Source organism: Onychostoma macrolepis, chromosome 03, assembly GCF_012432095.1.
Source record: "Onychostoma macrolepis isolate SWU-2019 chromosome 03, ASM1243209v1, whole genome shotgun sequence".
In the NCBI taxonomy this organism is placed as follows: Eukaryota; Metazoa; Chordata; class Actinopteri; order Cypriniformes; family Cyprinidae; genus Onychostoma; species Onychostoma macrolepis.
In genome coordinates this window covers 49,259,823-49,273,374 of record NC_081157.1, presented here as the reverse complement: position 1 = coordinate 49,273,374, position 13,552 = coordinate 49,259,823, and the positions used below count along the sequence as shown (strand labels likewise).

General features: G+C 45.5%; 1 protein-coding gene across 1 annotated transcript in view; it reads right to left on the bottom strand.

Annotated features, from left to right (window-relative positions):
* LOC131537092 (nuclear factor 7, ovary-like) overlaps positions 1 to 13,552 on the bottom strand; it is a 34,963-nt gene that overhangs the window by 4,938 nt on the left and 16,473 nt on the right. The window lies entirely within an intron of this gene.

Sequence of the window (13,552 nt, the reverse complement as noted above, 5' to 3'; positions counted from 1 at the left end):
GTTATATCCAGTCCCCACCCGCTGCCCGCTTAGAATAAATTTCTTCCCGACCCGACCGTTTCCGCTGAATTTAGATTCTGTTTCCAGAATCTCACATTTAAATTTCTGCTACTGAAAGAAAGAGAGATAGGCTAACAAATAAAAGTGTAGTCTGCACAAAATTGTATTTGTTATTTTATTCGTCTTGTCAAGAGTCTTGAATTTATTGACAGCAAAATGTTAAACGAACTTTGTGTCTTAAGACACAACACTAACACTGTTAGAAACAGGTGATTCTGTCCCCCGCACTTTTTTGACCCACCGCCAATATTTCCACCCGCTGTTACTTAGATCTGAGTGAACTAACATTCAGCCAATCACAAGGTGAGTCATCTCTTGGGCGCGTCTGCTTTGAGCTTCAAATTTCCAGACTCCTCCCCGAAATAACCGTATATGGAGCTTACAACGCCTAGTTTTACTATGCATAACCTCATCTGCATATCATTTCCATGCATATTCTCGTCCACGTGACACCATGTTTAACACCGTCAAAGGTACAAGACAAGGAAATATGAGATACGGACTAAATGCCATTTGTGCCACATTCATTTTTATTGCCAAAATCATTCAGTATGTTTTAGAATAAATATCTCAAAATATTCATAAAAATTAGTTCTCAGATAAATAGCCTATTTTAGAATATAGTTGCCCTCATTCTTTTCCACTGGCCAAATAGTATTTCAATTGTTTTAAACAATTCAAATAAAATTAAATGTATGCAGTTTTTCTGAAAAGGTGAAAATCGTTTAGCTATTTTTAGTGGAAACAGATAAGCCTATATTTATTGCAGTGTAAATACAATTGAAGAGTTCAGATGCAAAACCCTCTAAATTCATCAGACTTATTTTCTTTAAAATGACCTTTTTTTTTATCAGGCTCCTGCCAAAACTTTCTTCAGTTAAACAAGGAGAAAGCTGAAGTCATTGCATTTGGAAACAAAGATGAATTTCTTAAGGTGAATGCATACCTTGACTCTAGGGGTCAAACAACTAAAAATAAAGTCAAAAATCTTGGGGTGATTCTGGAGACAGACCTTAGTTTTAGTAGTCATGTCAAAGCAGTAACTAAATCAGCATACTATCATCTCAAAAACATTTAAAGAATTAGATGTTTTGTTTCCAGTCAAGACTTGGAGAAACTTCATGCCTTCATCACCAGCAGGGTGGATTATTGTAATGGTCTCCTCACCGGCCTTCCAAAGAAGACCGTTAGACAGCTGCAGCTCATCCAGAACGCTGCTGCCAGGATTCTGACTAGAACCAGAAAATCTGAGCATATCACACCAGTCCTCAGGTCCTTACACTGGCTTCCAGTTACATTTAGGATTGATTTGAAAGTACTTTTACTTGTTTATAAATCACTCAATGGCCTAGGACCTAAATATATTGCAGATATGCTCACTGAATAGAAACCACTCAGATCATTAGGATCGAGTCAGTTAGAAACACCACGGGTTCACACAAAACAAGGGGAGTCCGCTTTTAGCTATTATGCCACCCACAGTTGGAATCAGTTTCCAGAAGAGATCAGATGTGCTAAAACATTAGCCATATTTAAATCCAGACTCAAAACTCATCTGTTTAGCTGTGCATTTATTGAATGAGCACTGTGCTACGTCCAAACTGACTGTACTGTATTTTATGTATAATCATTTTCTATTCTTAACTGTTTTAAATTAATTTTAAATCAATTGTTATATCATTTTACAAGTTTAAACAGAAGGCTAAAGTAAGTGCTGTGCTGGTAAAGAGAATGTGGGCAAAGAAAGACAAGTGTGTTGGTTAACGTGTGTGGTGTGTTGGTTAAGTGTGTTGGTGTCAGTTTAAAGTAGGACCTCTGAGTTCTATTTGTTTGGTTTCTGGTTAGGGACTGTCTGTAAGCGGAGGGAGTGCGGGAAGGGGAGAGCGATGGACTCACTCAGACGTTTGTGAGGGACACCAGCAGAAGAAAACTGGTGCAAAATGCATTCTGTAAGGCACTAAGAGCCGTAGAGGCAAATAGTGCATTTGAAGGTATAGGAAATACCGAGAGAATGTGAGACGCTAGAAGGGAGGTTCTAGTCGTAAATCGCTCTACCAACTCTAAATTCCTACCATTACAGATAGGGGTGCACCTCGAGTTTTAGCGAATAGGTCAGATATGATGGTCAAAGTAAGTAGGGGGTGAAGTAATGGAATAGTTAGGTGTTTTGGAAGGTTTTTTTTTTTTTTTCACTTAGTGCGGAAGAGTTTGAACAAAGCTTGAGAATATTTGTTTTTAAATTCCTTGTTTTTATTATTATTAGTATTACTATTTTTTTTTAATTCCTTATTTTTATTGTTGTGATTATTATTATTTTTTGTGACTATTTTGCTTCCTTTTATGTAAAGCACTTTGAATTACCATTGTTTATGAAATGTGCTATATAAAAAAACTTGCTTTGCCTTACGATCAGGTTCAGGAGTTTCATTTTAAAGGTAATGATAAGGTTATTGGAGTTACGAATCCAGGTTGGAGGATCCACCGCTGGTGTCAGCATGCACTGCTGGTATCCCCAAACCAGCTCACTTTAACCCTCCTGTTCCTGCACTAATTCCCCTGTCTGAAGCGCTTCCCGTGATGGGGATCGCTTTATGTTGCATTTGGGCTGCGTACACCACCACAGAACTGCCCCAGGCGATGGCACCCGCTTCAGCTTCTCCAGAGGTGGCGGCACATGCTGCAGAACCTCCCGAAGTGGCGGTGCTCGCTTCAGCTTCCTGTATGGTGGTGGCGCCCAGAAATGTACTCTCAGCCTGTCGTGTCGCAGTCAAAGAAACTGTTACCACTGTAGAGCCTCCAGAGGTGGCAGCAACCACTGCAGAACCTTCGGAGGTGTCAGTGGTATCCACTTATGAACTCTCGTCTTGCCCTGTCACGGCTATGGAGGTCGTCTGCAAATCCTTGTCCTGTCCGGTCACGGCTATGGAGGCCATCTGCGAATCCTCGTCCTGTCCTGTCACGGCTATGGAGGCCATCTGTGAATCCTCCTCCTGTTCTGTCACAGCTACGGAGGCCGCTTTTGAACATTTGCCCTGCTCTGAACCGGCCGAGGAGGCTATCTCTGAACTCTTGCCCCGTTCTGAACAAGCCATGCTGGCTGATTGGGAACTGCCTGTCTCTGTCAAGAAACTATAAATGTACCCCATATCTGTCCTGTTAACCCTGCCATTGCCAAAGAGACCATTAATGAACAGTCTGTCTGTCCCCTTCCAGTCAATGAATTTACTCCTGAGCTATCTGTCTGTCCGGTTTAAACCTATGAATCTGAGTATGCCTGTTGAGTTGTCACTAATGCTCTTGATTTTGAATTATCTGTCTGTCCTGTTTCAATGAATGAGCCTGACTGTGAGTTGTCTGCCATTGTTTTCCTCACTGAAAAACCTACCAGTCCAGTTTCAGTCAATACACCTGGTTATAAACACTCTTTTTGTACGAATGTAGCTTTTGAAACTGACTTTGAACTGTCTGCTGATCCGGGTTCTGTCAATGCCAAGTCTAATTTCGAACCATCTGTCTGTCCCATGTTAATTAACAAACCTGATTTTGAACTTTGTTTCTGTCCAGTCTCAAGTAAAGAGCCTGAGGGCAAATTGTTTTCCTGTCCAGTTCCAGTCAATGAGTCAAATTTTGAACTGCCTGTCTGTCCGGTCACTGTCAATGAGTCAGATTTCAAATTGTCTGCCTGTCCAGTTTTGATCAGGGAGTTTGTTTATGGACTGTCTGCCCACTCAGTTGCCATCAGGCAAAATATTGATGGACTTCCTATGTTCCCTGCCTTGGTCCTTGAGTCCATACATGCTCTCTCTGTTTCTTGTGTCTCAGTTTTCCCTAGGTCCCAGTCTCTACCAGGGGCTTCTGCTCCACCCTGGTGGGCTCCAGTCCCGTCTGCTCCACCCTGGTGCTCTCCGCAGTGGAGGTCTTCTGCCCTGTCTGCTCCGCACTGGTGGGCTCCTGCTCTGTCTGCTCCGCCGTGGAGGTTTTCTGCCCTGTCTGCTCCGCACTGGTGGGCTCCTGCTCTGTCTGCTGCACCGTGGAGGTCTTCTGCTCCGCACTGGTGGGCTCCGGTTAGCATCACACGCTCACCTGAAAACTATTACACCCACACTATAAAACACACTCAGATCCTGATCTAGTTGCAGAGTATTATTTAGCGTTTATCACTCTCCTAGTGTTAGCTACTCTACGGAGCCCTTCCGTGTTTCTGAGTCTAAGTTTAGTCTAAGTCTAGTTTATTGCTTGAGTCATTTGTATCTTTATCCTAGCCTGTGTATCTCGTTTATTGTCTGATCTCTGCCAGCCCTTTAGTTTAGCCTGCCTTGGATCTATCTTTAGTCTTGTCGTTTTGTACTATGTTTGCTCCTGCTTGGACTACTGCTCACGTTATCGGATTACCCCTCTTGTCAAGCCCTCTGGATATTGTTTGCTGATCGAAGACCCACGCTTGCCCTAGGATTACTCTTGTGTCTTGCCCGTGCCATACCCGTTTGCTGGTATTTGACCCTGCCTGTGATTTGACTATGTTAACTAATAAAAGCTTGCACTTGGATCTGCTTGCCTCACGTCTCGTCGGCTCCGTTACAATTACTTAGTGAATAAAATTTTGAAAGGCCTCAACAACTGTCTTAAACTAAAATGTTCCAATATAAACTGAGTATCAGATTCAAGTAGAACAAAAGACTTCATGAAATGTAAAACAACATTAAGATAGCAATAAATAACAAAACAATAAATGAGACTTGACCTCTCAGTCAATTACCAATATCTTAAAATAGTTTACACTAGCAAATAAAACACACAGTACTGTGCAAAAAGAGGACATCTCTCAGACACTTTTAGATGCTGTCATTCATTCATTCTCACCATCTTCAAGGTCTTGTTTAATGTCCTTGTCACCATCACTTGCCAGGATGTTTTCATAGAACACCCAGCAGCTTCAAGACATCAGTCCTCTTTGCTTCCTTGACGCAGTTCACATCCAGAATAGCAGCCGGCTTGAACTGACACCAGGGACGATTCTAGGATTTTCATTTTAGGGGGGCTCAGCCCCCAATGAGGGTATAATAATAAAAAATAAATATTTACAAAAAAATTGATTGAAAATTTGTACAAAAATTGTAGAACCGTTCTACATGAATTCAATTCAAACAATAAAAAATATTTTTTTAAAAATGAATACAAAACACACACACTGTCATGAATCAGACCTCTGTGGCTCTCTCCGATGACCACCGGAGGGCACCCTCACCTGAGTACTGACATTCTCACACTACAATTCCCATGCACCCCGTACAGAGACTAATCACCTGCACAGGTGTTCCCCATTCACTGCTCTACTTAAGCAGCACACACACACACACAATCTTTGCAAAGTCTTGTTTTGCCCTGGCTGAGCGTTTCTCCTGTACTCTGTAGTTTACCTGTGTTTGATCTTGGACTGTTGACGACTCTTGATTCTCTGCCGCCTGCCCTGACTCCTGCCTGGTACGGTTTATGTCTCTTCTCTGCCTCTGATATCCCTACTGCTGTTGTGTTACCTCTGCCTGTTTGACCCTGATAAAGATTATTAAAGTGAAGCTGCAAATGGATCCACACGCTTCTGACCCATCATTACAGAAGACTTTGCCACTCACGGATCCAGCAGCCGTTTATCAACTCACCTCTGAGGTTTCAGCTCAAGCCATTATGTTAACGTCAAGTCAAGTTGAGCTTTATTGTCATTCCGCTACATGCGGGGGCATACAGTGGAACGAAATGTCCTGCCTCACAGGACCACGGTGTTACATAAATACAGGCATACAACAATGGAGTAAGACAATATAAACCTATACACAACTATCCTACTGATAGATTTTGACTATAAATATACTATCTATAAAAAGTACCTATACAAACTATACGAATGCTTCAGATAAATACTGTACATGTGCAAGGAGAAACATTGAGTTCAAGCAGCTGGCTGGGGAACAGTGCAGGATGATTTGTAGTGCATGAGCATGTAAACATACATATATTACTGAGTTCTTTTTGTGGGATTTGTGTACACACAGCAGTGTGTGTGAAAAGTGACTAGTGCTCATAGAGGAGGAGAGTGTGCTACTACAGGTGGTTTGTATAGGCCCACTCACCTGTGTGTAGCACACTTCGAATTGCACGTTACATGTTACAGGAGGTAGGGGGTTTGTATGGGGTTTCAGAGAGGGGCGGGGTGATTTGAGTTCAGGGCTCTCATAGCCTGGGGGAAAAAGCTATTGAGCAGTCTGGCAGAGCGGGCTCTGATGCTCCGGTACCGTCTTCCTGATGGTAGAAGCTGGAAGAGACTGTGGGAGGGGTGTGTGGAGTCCTTCACGATACTGTTGGCTTTGCTGGAGCATCGTGTGAGGAAAATGTCCAGGATGGAGGGGAGAGGGGCACCAATGATCTTTGCAGCTGTGTTCACTGTCCGCTGTAGGGTCTTGAGATCTGCTGCAGTGCAGTTCCCGTACCAGACAGTGATGCAGCTGGTCAGCACACTCTCAATGGTGCCCCTGTAGAAAGTGGTGAGGATGGGTGGAGGGAGACTTGCTCTTTTCAGCCGGCGGAGAAAGTGTAGGCGCTGTTGTGCCGCCTTGGAGAGTGACATGGTGTTGGTGGACCAGGTGAGATCCTCTGTGATGTGCACCCCCAGGAATTTAGTGCTGCTGACTCTCTCCACAGTCGAGCTGTCGATGGTCAGTGGGGGGTGATCAACGGAGTTTCTCCTGAAGTCCATCACAACCTCCTTTGTCTTACTCACATTGAGGGACAGGTTGTTAGTGCCACACCATTCAGCCAGCTGTGCCACTTCCTCTCTGTAGTGCGTTTCATCGTTGTTGCTGATGAGACCTACCACTGTTGTGTCATCAGCGAACTTGATGATGTGGTTGGAGCTGGACTTGGCAGTGCAGTCGTGGGTCAGCAGCGTGAAGAGCAGCGGGCTGAGCACTGTTGTGAACTTTTATCTTCTAAAGTTTAGGCAACTCAGAAGTGAAGACCATGGAGACTTCGGGTTGTATCTTCAGCAGGATTCTTTTGAGAACACAAGCTGTTGGTAGCTGTAGTCATCGAAAATCTCACTAAAGCAGTGATACATTGTAGTTTATATACATTTAGGGGGCAGTGCTTAGGAATGGAAACAAAGCACCTGGGTGACGACCTTAAACAAAGCATGCAAATGAAGTATTCAGGTATAGCAACCTGCCCCATTTAACCACTCCTAATCCAATCAGCATAACTGCCCAAAGATTGAGGCAGGGGCATCAAGAGCAATTACAAACAAAAGGTGAGAGTCTCCGTCATCTGGCTCATTTGACTTACAATAAGAGAACAGGAACTGGCAGAGACCTCTTGCTACAAACTTTGTTTAACAGAATCGTTCATCTGATGTCATCATCTTCACCATAAATGCTAAATACAATGTATATAACTTCTTCAGTTTGTATGCTATTACATTGGAACCTAGATTTAACATTTTATAAATTTGTAATCCAACAGCACACAGCCTTGTGGGGCACCTGTGTTCAGTGTGGTAGTGCTCGAGGTGTTGTGGCCGACACGGACTGACTGAGGTCTTCCGGTTAGAAAGCCCAGGATCCAATTGCAGAGGGAATTAAGGCCCAGCAGGTTGAGTTTATTTATGAGCTGTTGTGGGATTATTGTGTTGAATGCTGAGCTGAAGTCAATGAACAGCATTCTAACATAGGAGTCTTTATTTTCTAGGTGGGTAAGAGCCAGGTGGAGAGTGGAGGAAATTGCATCGTCCGTAGAGCGGTTCGGACGGTATGCAAACTGGAGCGGGTCGAGTGTGTTGGGCAGGCTGGTTTTGATGTTGTGCATGACTAACCTCTCAAAGCACTTCATTATGATTGGAGTCAGTGCTATGGGACGGTAGTCATTTAGACAGGACACAGGTGATTTCTTTGGTACCGGTATGATTGTTGTGGATTTGAGACATGTGGGGATGACTGCCTGGCTCAGCGAGGTGTTGAAGATATCTGTTAGGACATCTGTCAGCTGTGCAGCACAGTCTTTCAGTACACGGCCAGGTATGTTGTCGGGACCCGCAGCCTTGCGTGGGTTGATCCTAGATAGGGACTTCCTTACGTCTGCTGGAGACAGACAGAGCGCCTGGTCGTTGGGAGGTGTGGGCAGTTTTTGTGCAGGTGTGTCATTCTGCATTTCAAACCGTGAGTAAAAGTGGTTGAGTGTATCTGGGAGGGATGTGTCGTCATCACAGGCCTGTGGCGGGGGCTTGTAGTCTGTGATGGTCTGAATAGCTTGCCACAGGCTCCGTGAGTCACTGCTGTCTGTGAAGTGATTGTTGTTTTTTTTTTTTTTTTTTTTTTTTTTGAGCATATGACCGTTTTGCATTTTTGATGCTGCGGGACAGATTGGCTCTTGCTGTTTTGAGGGCTGCTTTATCTCCTGATCTGAATGCTTCATCTCTGGTCTTTAGCAGCCCACGAACCTCTGCTGTCATCCATGGCTTCTGGTTGGCATGTGTGGTGATGGTCTTGGTGACTGTCACATCATCAGTGCACTTTTGGATGTAAGCAGTTACTGTTTCAGTGTACTCCTGCAGGTCTGTGTGGTTGCTGTAAGTGGCCGCCTCTTTAAACATGTTACAGTCTGTGTCCTGGAAGCAGTCCTGCAGTGCTGAGGTGGCATTGTCTGGCCATACCTTGATCTGTTTGTGAACCGCTTTGGCCAATTTCAGAAGTGGTCTATATGCTGGGATTAGCATAACAGAGATGTGGTCCGAGTACCCGAGGTGGGGCGGGGTTCGGCTTTGTATGCGCTCTTAACTGTTGTGTAAACAAAGTCCAGTGTGTTATTTCCCGTTGTTGCAAAGTTCACATGTTGGTAAAACTTTGGCAAAACTGTCTTTAAGTTTGCGTGGTTGAAGTCACCGGCTATGATGAAAAAGCCGTCGAGGTTATTTGTTTGTTGTTCGCTGATGGCGCTGTACAGCTCACGAAGCGCGTCCTTTGCGTTTGCGCACGGGGGAATGTATACCGCGACAATAACAATGGCCGTGAACTCCCGCGGCAGATAGAACGGTCGACACTTCACAAACATAAACTCCACCAGTGATGAACAGTGTTTTGTCACTACCCCAGCATTGTTACACCATTCTTTGTTGACGTACACACACAAGCCACCGCCGCGAGTCTTACCAGACAGTGATGAATCTCTGTCCGCGCGGTAGCAAGTTAGTCCGTGCAGCTGAATGGCAGAGCCCGGGGTGTTGTCGTTCAGCCATGTTTCAGTGAAAACAAACACACAACAATCCCTTGTCTCATGCTGTGTAGATCGACTGAGTTGAATTAAGTCCAGTTTGTTTTCCACAGAGCGAACGTTTGAGAGCATGAGTGTTGGAAGAGCCGGTCTTGTGGGGTTTTCCCTCAGCCTAGCTCGTATACCTCCGCGCTTACCACGCTTCCGTCCTCTCTCACATCGCTTGCGACGCCGCCTTGTGCGGGTAGCGATAGTAGACGAGGCCGCGGTCTCGAGGTCCGGCTTCAGCAGTAAACAGAGGCCTCGTAGCTTCTCAGTAGCCGCCGGCGAGAGTTGGTCTTTGTATGCGTTGCCGATATCCAAAAGTCTTTGGCGATCATAGATGAGTTTAGGAGTGATTTCCTTATGAACTAGCGGTAAATTTACACTATTTGGAGACGAACAGACGACATTAAAAGACAAAAAAGCACCGTCTTTGGGACCTGGAGCAGCCGCTGCATCTGAACGCGCCACCATCTTGTTTCCACATCAACAACAACTCCAACGCCTCACGTCTGTCACTGAGAATCTAGTGAAGACACTGCAAACGCTTCGGCTAACCACCCCACCAGTACCTGAGCCTCAGCCCGTCAGCTCTAACCTGAACATTCCTACAGCAAGCCCTTGACTCTCCTTCCCAGAGAAATTTGACGGCTCCCCGGACAAGTGTAAGGGATTTTTGTTACAATGCTCTCTGTTTATGGATCAACAACCACTGTTATACACCACTGACAACAGTTGCGTATCATTTATCTGTTCCTTGTTAACTGGCCGAGCTCTAGAATGGGCTACGGCAGTATGGGTGGGAGGAAGCATGGCATTCCCCTCTTTCACTGACTTTCTCAGACAGTTTAGAGAAGTGTTCGAGCACATTGCTGGAGGCAAAGAGGCAGGCGAACAACTGCTCACACTCCGACAAGGGAGGGACACGGCTGCTGACTACTCTCTCACTTTCCGCACTCTTGCAGCCCAGACCGGTTGAGGTACCGGTCCCCTGAAGTTACTATATCGTAAGGGATTATCGATTGAACTTCAAACTGAACTGGCATGTCGTGATGAAGGAAAAACGCTGGAGTAGTTTATCGATCTCGCAATCCGCCTCGACAATCTACTGCGCTCTCAATGTTCTTCACGACACTCTCCCATTCAAACTTCTGCCTCCTCTGTGACCCCAGAACCTGAGCCCATGCAAGTAGGAGTCACTCGTTTGTCACCGGAGGAAAGGGAACGCAGGATGCGAAACCACCTCTGCCTGTACTGTGGGCTATCTGGTCACCTGCGAGTCAACTGCCCCACTCGACCAGCAACCAAAGATACTACTGCGGTGAGTACTTCTTCCAATATCTTAGATGTACCCATCTCTCTAGCTAATACAAATGTTACGGTTGAGAAGATGGCTCTAATTGACTCTGGGGCATCGGGAAACTTCATTGATATCAATTTTGCTAATTCTCACAAAATTCCTCTCCTTCCATGTGAATCCCGGGTGGCAGTGGCAGCGCTAGATGGACGCCCATTGGGCACAGGACTGATCAAATTTACCACCCAAGACCTCACTCTAAAAGTCGGCTCTTTCCACACCGAACTCATACGTCTCTTCGCCATTGATTCACCACAGAACCCAGTGATCCTCGGCTTGCCCTGGCTAGAGAGACACAACCCTCTTATTTCCTGGACCACCAAGCAGATTCAACAATAGTCAGAGTCCTGTCAAAAGAAATGCCTGCAGTTCCAGCTTCATGCCACAAACCCCGACTCTCCTTCGTCGACAGAAACCCCAGTCATCTCAGATCTTCCACCAGAATATCAAGATCTCTCTCAAGCATTCAGCAAGTCAAGGGCCTCTCAATTTCCACCACATCGGCCCAGTGATTGCGCCATCGATCTGCTTCCTGGAGCTATGCCAACGAGAGGCAGAGTATTTCCCCTATCACAACCTGAGTCAGAGGCTATGAAAGCATACATACTTAATTTCTAGCGATTATCGCCGATTTGATTGCACAGATACTATTTAAACTAAACTGAGCTAGACAATGACATCTCTGAATTCAATAATGAAATGCCTTTAACTGAAAATTGAGTGTTTAATCTTATCATTATACATTACTGACACTCTATCCTCCAATTTGATACTGTTAAGTGCTTTGACACAATCTGTATTGTAAAAGCGCTATATAAATAAAGGTGACTTGACTTGACTTGACATTGAGGAGGAACTGGCTAAGGGCTTCATTAGACCATCCACCTCTCCCGCATCAGCTGGGTTCTTCTTTGTCAAAAAGAAGGATGGGGGTCTACGACCATGCATCGATTACCGAAGTCTCAACGACATCACCGTTAAATTCCGTTACCCACTACCCCTGGTTCCAGCCGCCCTAGAACAACTTCGTACTGCCAAGTACTTTACCAAACTCGATCTCCGCAGCGCCTATAACGGCAGCGCCAGGACGGAGATGAGTGGAAGACAGCCTTTTCGACGACCACTGGGCACTATGAATATCTCATTATGCCGTTCGGCCTCTCCAATAGTCCATCCGTCTTCCAAGCCTACATCAATGATGTGTTTCGGGACATGCTCAATCGCTGGGTCATAGTCTACATCGACGACATACTAATTTATTCAGATTCTCTGGAGACGCACGTTCAACAGGTCCGGGCAGTGTTAACTCGTCTAAAAGAACATCAGCTGTATGCAAAGAGGGAGAAGTGTGAGTTCCATCAAACACGAGTATCCTTCCTGGGTTACATCATCAGTGCCGACGGGGTCACTATGGACAACAACAAGGTACAATCAGTGCTAAACTGGCCTCAACCCATGACTATGAAAGAACTACAACGATTCCTGGGCTTTGCCAATTTCTACAGGCGATTCATACGTAACTTCAGCACTATAGCAGCTCCACTCACTTCACTACTCAAGGGGGGGAGACAGCGTTTAAATTGGTCACCATCAGCTTTGAATGCTTTCCAACAGCTCAAGGATCGCTTCACCACTGCTCCTATCCTTCATCACCCAGACCCAGATCTAGAATTCATAGTTGAAGTTGACACTTCCAACACTGGCATTGGAGCCATTCTCTCTCAACGTCAGGGCAATCCTTCTAAGCTGTTCCCATGTGCTTATTACTCACGCAAATTAAATTCCGCCGAGAGAAATTATGACGTTGGAGACCGCGAGTTGCTGGCAATGAAGGCAGCCTTCGAAGAATGGCGACATTGGCTAGAGGGTGCTAAAGTTCCTTTCACTGTTCTCACAGATCACCGTAATCTAGAGTATATCCGCTCAGCCAAACGACTCAATCCCCGGCAGGCCAGATGGTCATTGTTCTTTTCACGTTTCGATTTCAAGGTCACCTACAGACCCGGGTCCAAGAACTGCAAAGCCGATGCATTGTCAAGACTCCAGGACTCTTCACCTTCTTTAGGAAGCACCAATGAAACCATCATTCCATCTACATTAATCGTAGCTCCAGTCCAATGGGATATTCTCACCAAAATCACAGAAGCTCAAGCCAACGACCCTACTCCACCGAATTGCCCCAACGATCGAACTTATGTTCCTCAGGACCTTCGCCAACGAGTCTAACATCTGGTGCACGATTCCCCCAGCTCTGGGCACCCTGGTATTACAGCATCTCTCCAGCTGGTGTCAGAACGCTTCTGGTGGCAATCCCTACAGACTGATACAATTGCATTTGTCCAACAATGCCCAACCTGCAATATGTCCAAATCATCTCACCAACTCCCTGCAGGGTTGTTACAGCCTTTGCCCGTTCCTCAGCGCCCATGGTCTCATATTGCCATTGACTTTGTTACTGACCTCCCCAACTCCAGGAATTATACAACCATTCTGACCGTGATCGACCGATTCTCCAAGGCCTGCCGACTCATACCCTTGCCCAAACTCCCTACAGCTTTCGAGACCGCAGAGGTTCTCTTAGAGCAAGTCTTCCGACTCTATGGACTCCCCGACGATATCGTCTCAGATCGGGGTCTGCAGTTGACGTCTCGAGTCTGGAAATCCTTCTGTCAACAACTCTATCAATATCAGTCTCACCTCCGGCTACCATCCCCAATCTAATGGCCAGGTAGAGAGACTCAACCAAGAAATAACTCTATTTCTAAGATCCTACTGCCAGAAGAACCAGAACGATTGGAGTCGGTTCCTGATATGGGCTGAGTATGCCCAGAACTCGCTCCG